The following is a 10,551-nucleotide window of genomic DNA, read 5'->3' on the forward strand; positions in this document are numbered from 1 at the left end:
GAAGCTATTTTTTTTTTTTTCCCCAGAGCAGTTCAAGGCTTGGCACAGAATTACAAATTTGATTGGATCTACAGTGAAAAACAATTATCGACTGAAAGGGAAAAGAGGTCGGCTAAAGGACTTTCTGAGCCGTGCAGCCACGGAGAGGATCATTCACATTCCAGGCTCTACAAATTGCTATAGTGCATCGTGGTAATCATTCTTACTGCTTTACTCAGTCATTCCAATGATGCATCATCATTTGTGGTAAAGAGAAAGGCCTCGCAAAGAATGATAATTGCCTCCACTGTGCAGATAACAGTAGCGAGTGTCATTCTGTGACCTTCATAGAGAACCAGGCTTTGTCACGCTATAGTGATTGCTAAGTTTTGAATCTAGTTGTTTGTAGAATGTTTATAGTGTTTTCACTGAATTCACTTTAGTTTCAGTTATGGTGGTTTGATTCTCCACCGTGTAGATGGCTTTGGGCCAGACTGGCAGGGAACTAAGATGTCAAATTAATAAAAACATTGACTTCACCTTGAATGCAAAGATACTTACTGTAACAGAAGCATCAGACTATCACACCCAAATACCACTTGGTTAATTATGGCTAATTTCTTTGTAATTCCTAGGTTTTGTGTTTTGTTTTTTTGTTTTTTATGTTTCAGGCTCTAAATTTCTTAGCTGGCAATAGTGAGGGAGATTTTATGAGGATGCCTAGACAGGAAAGACACCTAGGCCCCCTTTTATCAATCTGTGCTAGAGCATTTTTCCAAGGGCTGCTGAGGTTAAATGCTCCGATGCTCATAGGAATTGAATGAGTTTTGAAGCCTTAGTTACATATGCTGGCTTTATTTTATAAAGGTAGCTTATATGTAGATGTGCGCTGATAACATAGGCTCTCTGAAAGAACCTGCACAGTTACATAAGCTCCAAGGCTGGTGTAAGTTTTTGTGTATGCACCAGTGGTGTAGCTATGGGTGGGCCTGGATGGGCACCGGCCCACCCAGATGTGGTACCTCATTTCCCTCTCTTCCTCTCCTCTGCCGGTGGCCCAGGATCTGCCTTTCTCTCTAAACCTCCTGTCCCTCTCCAGTGTACCTCGGAGGCATCCTGTGACTGTATAAGTCATTTCCGCTGCCTACACTGGCCCCTCCCCTAAAACTTTCCTCTGCCGTGACCCGCTAGTGAGGAAACGGGAGGTGCTGTCAGCAAGGGCAGAGTGCGGCAGAGAGAAGTCTGTGGGGGCCAGTTTAGCCAGTGAAAATAAATCGCCGAGGACATCGGATGCCTATGAAGGGAGGGACAGGGAGGTTAGAGATGAGGCAGTTACTGAGCTTCAAGTTTCAAGTTTCAAGTTTTATTTCACATTTGATGAATCGCCTATTTCAAAATTCTAGGCGATGTACATAATATAATAAAGAAACTTTAACCTAATTACAATAAAATCAATTGTGACACACATGAGAGATAGGGAAGGAGGGTAAAGTTACAATGGGGAAGAGGAAAAAAAACAAAAAAAACCGGGGAAGAACGAGAGGTAGGGTAAAAATTTATTCGATGCATTTCTTGCATATTTGTTTGAGCCAAATCAACCATTTAGAAGAATAAAAATTAGTTAAAGACGTCCATAAGTTAATTTATAGGTCGAAGGCGTCCTTAAATAAATGAGATTTTAAAAGCTTTTTGAATATTAGGATATCACTTTCTATTCTAATGTAGTGGGGAAGGGAATTCCACCATTGTGGACCTGCAACAGTAAACATATCCGCTCTTCTCGTTCCAATGATTTTTAAAGATGGCACAGTTAATAAATTTTGATTAGATGAGCGCAAAGATCTTTGGGGTTTGTATGGGATAAGTGATTTTAAAATAAATTGTGGTTCGCTAAATGTGAGGGACTTAAAGATTAGGAACATCAGTTTGTAGAGGATCCTATGGTTTACTGGTAACCAATGTGCGTCTATTAATAATGGGGAGACGTGATCGAATTTTTTTGCATTATAGATTAATTTTATGGCCGTGTTCTGAATGATTTGCAGTCTTCTTTTTTCTTTTTGGCTGATATTTAAGAATAGGGCATTACAGTAGTCGATTTTGGCTATGATAAATGAATGGATTAAAATCTTTAAAGAGGAAGGATAGAGAAATTTGGAAATAGATCTTATCTGTCGAAGTTTGAAGAAACATTGTTTAACGATGGAAGAGATGTGTTCGTGATAGGATAAATTATTATCAAATAGTACTCCGAGAATTTTAACTATGGGTTCCGTGCTGATAGGTATATTATTAATAAGAAACGGTTTTATAAGTGAAATATCTTTTTTCCATTTAAATAGGATGGATTTGGTCTTCTTAATATTCAGAGCTAGTGGGCAGGAGAGCGAGGAGAGAGGGAGGAGAGAGGGAGAAATGTTGGGGGGGGGGGAGGGAAGACTTCTGGTGCACCCAAAATACGAGGCATATATTTAATAAAATACAGATTAGACAGAAAAAGAAGTAGATCGGTAGCAGAATTTATTCACCATATAAAGCATAAAAAATACAGAAATACTGAATAGCCCGACATACCCACATTTTGCCCTTACCAGGGTTGCTCATGAATAGAAAAGCGTTGACCAATTGACGGTGTTCCTGAAATCGCGCTTAACTGGCTCTGCAAACCGGTCGGTGCCTGGACTTGCCCAGCTTTTTTTTTAATTTTTATTATTTATTTATCATTTTTCAATAATATATCAAGTATCCACTTGTACAGAAAGATAAAGTTAGACAGGAAATAAATTTACAAATCGGATTATAATCGAATAACCCAAATTATCATAACTTTTAACTCAAGTCCTCGAACGCCCAGCTGTTGAATTTCCAGATGTAGGCCCTCTGTTACTAAGGTGCGCTAAACGCTAACGCGTGCATGCCAGTCTAACGGGACGCATTAGCGTTTAGCATGTGCTAATTCGATTAGCATGCACTAATCGGTTTGCGCACTTTACTATAAGAGGGAGTTAATGCAGGAAGCGTTCAGCAAAATCCTAATCATGCTGGATGAATATCAGAGCAATCCTATATAATAAAACCCTGGCCGCACGTGCGCACTCTTAACTGCGTGCTTCCACGATCTGTAGGTCTGTGGCCGCAGGCGTGCGCATGCGCGCGTGTAAGGATCGGCCAGGTAACAGCTGCGACTCCCCCCTCCCCCGCCGCCAACCCTAGGCACACCACTAACACGCCGCAACTCCCCCCTCCCCCCCCCGCCGACCCTACCCGGCACAGCAGAAACCCCCGTTGACCCTCCCAGCTGACCCTCCCGCCGCTAGACGGCTGAGAAACCTGGCAGCTCCAGCAGCGTCCCAGGCACACTAAACACGCTGCTTCGGGTCTTCTACTGGCCTAATTTCCTCTGCCGCATCCCTGTGGAAGGGGGATGGGAGACAGGCAGGCTGGCATCGGAGGGGGGTGGGGTGGGGGGATTCAATGGAAGGCAGGCAGGCTGGCATCGGGGGTGGGGTGGTTTCTATGGAAACATGCTGCTCAGGGGGATGGGAGGCAGGCAGGCTGGTATCGGGGTAGGTGGGTTTCAATGGAAGGGGGATGGGAGGCAGGCAGGCAGGCTGGCATCGGAGGGGGGTGGGGTGGGGGGATTCAATGGAAGGCAGGCAGGCTGGCATCGGGGGTGGGGTGGTTTCTATGGAAACATGCTGCTCAGGGGGATGGGAGGCAGGCAGGCTGGTATCGGGGGAGGTGGGTTTCAATGGAAGGGGGATGGGAGGCAGGCAGGCAGGCTGGCATCGGAGGGGGGGGGGGTTGAGGAGAGGAAGAAGGCACTGGGGGCACTAAGGACACAGGGAGATTCACAGGCAGAAAAAATGACAGACAGGCAGCGTGCAAGGAGAGAGAGACAAAGAAAAAAAAATACCCCGACATCTACTCTAGCACCTGTTAATGTAACGGGCTTACAGACTAGTTACTGCATAATGGTAATAAAAATAAATAAATAAAGCATGTTTTTATTTGTGCTGTTTTAAGTATTATGTGTGTTTGATCTTCTGCAAACCACCTAGGGTGACACGGTACAGACAATTTTTAAAGATAAACAAATAAGGTTTTTGTACCTGGGGACCAGGGGTTAAAGAGCAGGATGAATTTCCCCAGTGCGTGAGACGTTGTGTCTTCCCCGGAGGAAATCTCAATGCTCAGCTCGTAACGTCCAATGACGGCGTTGGCAGGGCTATAGATAATGATTCTCATAGTGTCGGAGGTACTGGATAACTGAACAGCATGCCAGGCACCGTTTCCGTTCCCAGAATCGGACAACGGGAAGACGGCTTTCGTATTAGTTGTCACAGAAGGTTGTGGTCCTTAAAAACAGAGAGCACAATGAGGAAGAAAGTGTCTTTTCATGCATTTTTCTGAACACGTGCAGTATAGTGCTTTTTTTTTCCTTCTCATACATTCCAACTTGTCAACCTTTCAACGACAAGAGATTTCTTAGGACTTGAAGTTCAAAATGATTTAACTGGCCAGAAATAGCTCCTGACCGTTTGAGGGCTAACCAATCATTTTTTCAGTGGCACCGCACCAGTTCAACTCTGCTGATAATAACCGGTTAGCGCTTATAGCAAAACCAGCTATTTTGAGGGTGCTCCGGAGGTGCCAGTTAAGTGCCAAAATTCAGCCCTTAACTGGCCACGAACACTGCATGAAAGTCAGTCCCAACTTTCTGTAAACTTAACTGCCTGTGGTGTAGCCAGCTTTGGAAACCTGGGGATTTGCTGTTATAGTAAACACACTATACTCAAATCCCTTAGTGAGAATAATCTCAATAATAAAGACCCCTAATTTCCCACTAGATATGAAAGAGTGCAAAAAATATCATTAACTAACTGGAAGGGCCTCAGTAATCGAGCCTACGCAAGTCATGGACTCTGACCATACGAGTCTGCGTGCTTCCCCGGCTCCTTAGCTCTAATCATCGGCAACCTTCCAGTCCCTAACCTCAACTAAAAAGGTTTTAAATTTATTGTAAATAAGTTCCTTAAAAAATTTTTTTTATCTTTTTATTTAAATTTATTCCGAATAACTTATTCTAAGATATTAACTTTCTAAAAATCTAAATTCTCTAAATAGATGCACTATTTCCTTATAAGAGACTTAATTTAAATATCCAATATCCATTGAAATTACTTAGCTTTCAAATCATATATCCCCAGGATTTGCTGTTATAGCCCAGGTGTGGTCCAACATTGGATGAATTTTTTTTTTTTAATTCAATTTTCTATACTGTTCTCTCGGGGGAGCTCAGAACGGTTTACATGAATTTATTCAGGTACTGAAACATTTTCCCCTGTCCTGGTGGGCTCACAATCTATCTAATGTACCTGGGGCAATGGGGGGATTAAGTGACTTTCCCAGGGTCACAAGGAGCAGTGTGAGCTTGAACCCATAACCTCAGGGTGCTGAGGCTGTGGCTTTAACCACTGAGCCACTCTAGAAATCAAAATGTAGTAAAAGAGAGCCAAGTAATGGACAATCAAGCCATTGTGACATCACTGATGAGGTTGGCTCTTATTGGTGGAACGAGGCATTATGACATCACAATGCCAGCGCTGGTTATCAGAGTTAATTTTCACCCTATTAATTTATTCAGTTTTTTTATACCGTTCTCCCAAGGTTGCTCAGAATGGTTTACATGAGTTTATTCAGGTACTGAAGCATTTTCCCCTGTCCTGGTGGGCTCACAATCTATCTAATGTACCTGGGGCGATGGGGGGATTAAGTGACTTGCCCAGGGTCACAAGGCGCCGTGAGGGTTTGAACCCTCAACCTCAGGGTACTGAGGCTGTAGCTTTAATCACTGCGCCACACTCTCCCCCTCTCCCCCCCTCCCCCCTCTCCCAGTGTTTTTGATCATTATGTTGGCACCGGTCAGAAAAAAATATACTATCGCTGCCACTAAACAAACAATAGTGTTTTCCAAAGGATGTTAAAAATTCAAAGTTATCTGGGACTCGATTCCTCCGTATATGAGAATGTACCATTTTGGGATACGGCAAACCCCTGACCCTAGTGACTTACACCGAAGCACGGCTGTGTCGGATAAATCTTGGACTGCATGCATTTGGACTACTTGGCTGTCTTCTTCCCTCCCCTTGGCTGTCACTATTGCTCTTTCCACTGGATTTCATAGTTAATATTTCTGGAAAACTTCCTTCTACTGTTTTTGGATTGTTCATTTAGGCATTATTGATGATGAATGAGACTATGCCGAGGCCATAATATTAAAACCACTCTTCAGACAACTTGGATGGGGTGACGACAGTAGGGGAGAGGATGACGCAGTGGTTAAAGCTACAGCCTCAGCCACACTGCTCCTTGTGACCCAGGGCAAGACAGGGAAAAATGATCAAGTTCCTAAATAAATTCATGTAAAACATTCTAAGCTCCCCTTGGAGAACAATATAGAAAACAGAATAAATAAATAGTGTGAAAAGTTTGGGCTGGAATTGTGATGTCATAATGCCTCATTCTGCCAATCTCAGTAGTGGTGTCACATTGACTGGATTGTCCTATAGTTAGCTTGCTTTTGCTACAGTTTAATTTCTAGAGTGATGCAGTGGTTGAAGTTATAGCCTCGGCACCCTGAGGTTATGGGTTCAAATCCACATTTCTCCATATGACCCTGGGTAAGTTACTTAATCCCCCCGTTGCCCCAGGTACAGTAGATAGATTATGAGTCCACCAGGATAGGCAGGGGAAAATGTTTCAGTACCTGAATAAATTCATGTAAACCGTTCTGAGCTCCCTTGTTACAGAAAATTAAATAAATATTGTGGCATCATATAGAGTGTCCTATATGTGATAAGCATGTTAACAAATTGGCAACAGCTCTGCTGTGAGTCCAGTGTTGAGTCATGAAGGCGTGTAACACGGGGGGTGGAGGGGTGGGCCTGATTGCCGTGTTGGGGAGACTGTGTGACATCTTTTTTTTCCTCGCATGTCAGAGATCTATAAAGTCCATACCTGTTGCAACAACAAGTTCAATTTTCTGTTCGGGTTCAATGGGTCTGCTGAATTTTAGCGAAACAGTAAAAGGTTGGTGTCTTCTCACTATCAGCCCGGGCACGTTGAAGCCATCGGTATGGTGTGCTTTCCGGTTTGGGATGCGTGCATTAAGGTTTTCATTAGCTGTATGAAAAAAAAGAAAAACACATAAATATACGAAAACGCTCAGAGATAATATCTGTAACAATTTGTATACTATCTAAATAAAGGGGTCTTTTACTAAGGTGCGCTAGCTGATTTAGTGGCCCCCCTTTCATGCCCCATAAAGCTGTGGATTTAGAAATGGCAGCTTTGACCCCCTTGTGGCAGTCTTACAGTACTACAGCTAGGGATGAGCTTTCCACAGAAGGGCATGCTGGACAGTGGAATGTTCTGTACTCCTCTGTACCATAACGTGAGTACAATCCATTTGTACTGTGATTTTTGTGATGCTGATTGCATCATAATTAGTTTTCATTTAAAGCACTGTGTAATAAATTATATTGCACAGGGAACAATTATTAATAATTATAGCATACGCTGCCAAAAATCATACTCGGTTTGGTGAAAGAATTAAGGAGGCATGTGGGAGTAATTAAAAAAACATTTTACGAGTAAAGCAGCGTTTTGCATGAAGAAATAATATTTGCTAAAACTGCCCTGAGTGTCCACGCTAAAACAGTTGGTACTACTTAGAAAGGCATCAACAATTGACGGGTAGGTGCCTATATGCACAAGGCCCTATTCTACATATAAGGTAGTATCTAAGAATGCAAGTTGGGGAGGGGGCTTATGTGGGTGGAGCATGGACAGGTCATGGGTGTGTCTCCCTGTAATGTGCATTGATTATACAATACTATAAACTATACATATCATAAGGTAACCAATATGGCCTAACGTAGACAACCCAACTTGCATGGTGTAAGAGGGAGTGTCTACTCGGAGATGCACCAATGTCAACTGTACACCAGTATTCTATAATGGAATCTTGGTGGCAATTGATAGAATTGCTCCCATTGTGCATATACCTTGCGTAAGTTTATTTGACCTGGACAGAGGCACTAGCTTATTGGCGTTAATTGACAGTGGTTTGGGTTTACAAGCACAACTTGCTAAGCGCTCTTCTATAAAGATGTAAATCTATTTTAAGAAAAAATCTTTTTATTTATCAAATTTCAATTATTTTATCAAGCATTCACATCTTGTACAGAAAAGACTGATACAGTCACATAATTCTCCAAAAAAGAAGAAAAAATGATTGAAAGAAACATTATTGACTAATCATTCTCAAGTCCACAAACTCAGATCCAAGAATGCTATAAAGCGGATACTTGAAGAGATTGCACCTGGATAAATTGCCTATACATTGTTATGTCTCTTATGTTAAAAGTCACAGCAGCTTAGAGAATAATCAAACTGCATAAAGATAATAAAAGAGAACTTGTGTACTGCCTTTTTGTGGCTTTGGCATTTCAAAGCCGTGAGCACTAGAGGATTAAATGACTTGCCCAGGGTCGCAAGGAGCAGCACTGGGATTTGATCTCGCAACCTCTGGGTGCAGAGGCAGCAGCTCTACCAGTGAGCCACACCTTCAGTCTGTCCCAGTATGGCTATTCTTATTTGAGCTGAGTATAGGACCATCAAGCCCTTGTGACATCACTGATGAGATTGGCCCTTAGGCATTGGTGGAATGAGGCATTATGACATCACAGAGTCAGCTCTGGAATGTTGCCACTCTTTGGGTTTCTGCCGGGTACTTGGGACGTGGGTTGGCCACTGTTGGAAACAGGAGATTGGGCTTGATAGACCTTCAGTCTATCCTAGGATGGCAATTCATATGTTCTTATGTGAGTCAAATAGAGGACAGTGAAGCCATTGTGACATCACTGATGAGGCTGGCTCTTAGGCATTGGTGGAATGAGGCATTATGACATCACAGTCTCAGCTGGAAACAGACTTGATAAAAGGGAATGGGGACTTGTATACTGCCTTTTTGTGGCATTCAAAGTGCTGGGCACTGGAGGATTGACTTGCCTAATAGTGCCACAAGGAGCAGCGCTGGGATTTGATCTCGCAACCTCTGGGCGCAGAGGCAGCAGCTCAACCAGTGAGCCGCAGCGCTTGTATAAAGGAAAGAAACCATTTAATTCTAAAACAAGATAAAACCAAAATGAAATAACCCTACTTTTGCAGTTCTCTAACTGAAACAACAGCCCCGAATTACTATGGGCTCCTTTTACAAAGGTGCGCTAAGCATTTTAGCGCAAGCTAACCACGCGCTAAACACTAATGCGTGCATGTTAGTCTATGGACGCGCCAGCATTTAACGCGCACTTAGATTTAGCGTGCGCTAAAAATGCTTAGCGTACCTTAGTAAAACGGGGGGGGGGGGGAGGGGGAGAGTCTTTAAGCGGAGGAAATACCAAAGGCTTTTTGAAAATGGAATGCTTTTATAAGTGATTTAAATCTTGGAAATGAAAGTTCTGCACATATGAACTGTATATGATGGAAGATTATTCCACAAAAACGGAGAGAGGAAAAAATAGGCAGCATTACGAGCGCACTCATAATGAGCTTATCTGGGCAATGGAAGAACCAGTTTCTAGTTTATTTATTCCTAACACACCTTTAACAAGGTGGGTCACAAAGGTACACACACACACTAATCATTACAAAAGATCCATAAATAACAATTACAAGGGCCTCCTCGGAAGCACGTCATTCAGCTCCAAGATAAAAATATAAGTGCTCAACGCTCATATTTCATTTTACAATAAAGGTATCATTATTCCAATCTCCCTGATGTCTAATGCAAAGTGAAATATTGATTAGAATCTTACCTTCTCTTTTACTAAGGTGCGCTAAGCTTTTGAGCGCGTGATAAATATTATTGTATGGTAACACACGCTAAGTGCTAACACATGCATGTTATATTGTTAGGGCAAATATTGATGAGTTAAGTCACTGTTGCTAAGGAAATTACTAGCAAAGTAAAATTCAGAAACCATGTGACTTCAATTTGTAAATGGATTGTGACTGGAAGATGTACCAACTACGTATGTTTAATAATGAATTAATTAATGATGTCAATAAAATGGCCAGTCACCTGTATTGGGGAAGCCTTTCTGACGTCCCGTTCTGTTGGCGGATGCAGAAACGCTTCTCAAAGCTTTGACTATTTTTAACCACACTTGTGTGAGAGATTTCTTTCCTGAACTCCCCAGAAATAGAATTAAGAACTGAGGAATATATGGAAGTATTAGGAGGCAGGTAGATAGCCTGAGTAGATGGTTATTTCATCCAAACAAACTTTGGTGCCTCTTAAGAAAGTTCCAGATTGTGTAAAAGGGTATGGAAAAATCATAAGCAGTTTTGATCTTCAAAAACAAATAATAAAGTTCTTCCAAGTTTCCAAGTTTATTACAAAAATTTGATTAATCGCCTATCACATTTCCTAGGCGATGTACAATCTCATTAAAAATCAGTTGGGGAGACAAATATAACAAACAATATAATTACAGACATTGCTAT

The 10,551-nt window shown here is 42.1% G+C and overlaps 1 protein-coding gene across 1 annotated transcript in view; it reads right to left on the bottom strand.

Annotated features, from left to right (window-relative positions):
* Nucleotides 1–4,203, bottom strand: part of LOC117369155 (protein-glutamine gamma-glutamyltransferase 6-like) — a 34,792-nt gene extending 30,589 nt beyond the window's left edge. The window contains exon 1 of the mRNA XM_033963242.1: nt 4,092–4,203. The gene's annotated coding sequence lies outside the window, so the exon portion shown is untranslated. The remainder of the gene's footprint in view (nt 1–4,091) is intronic.
* Nucleotides 4,204–10,551: the final 6,348 nt, after the last annotated feature.

This window comes from Geotrypetes seraphini, chromosome 11 (assembly GCF_902459505.1).
Source record: "Geotrypetes seraphini chromosome 11, aGeoSer1.1, whole genome shotgun sequence".
NCBI classification, from domain to species: Eukaryota; Metazoa; Chordata; class Amphibia; order Gymnophiona; family Dermophiidae; genus Geotrypetes; species Geotrypetes seraphini.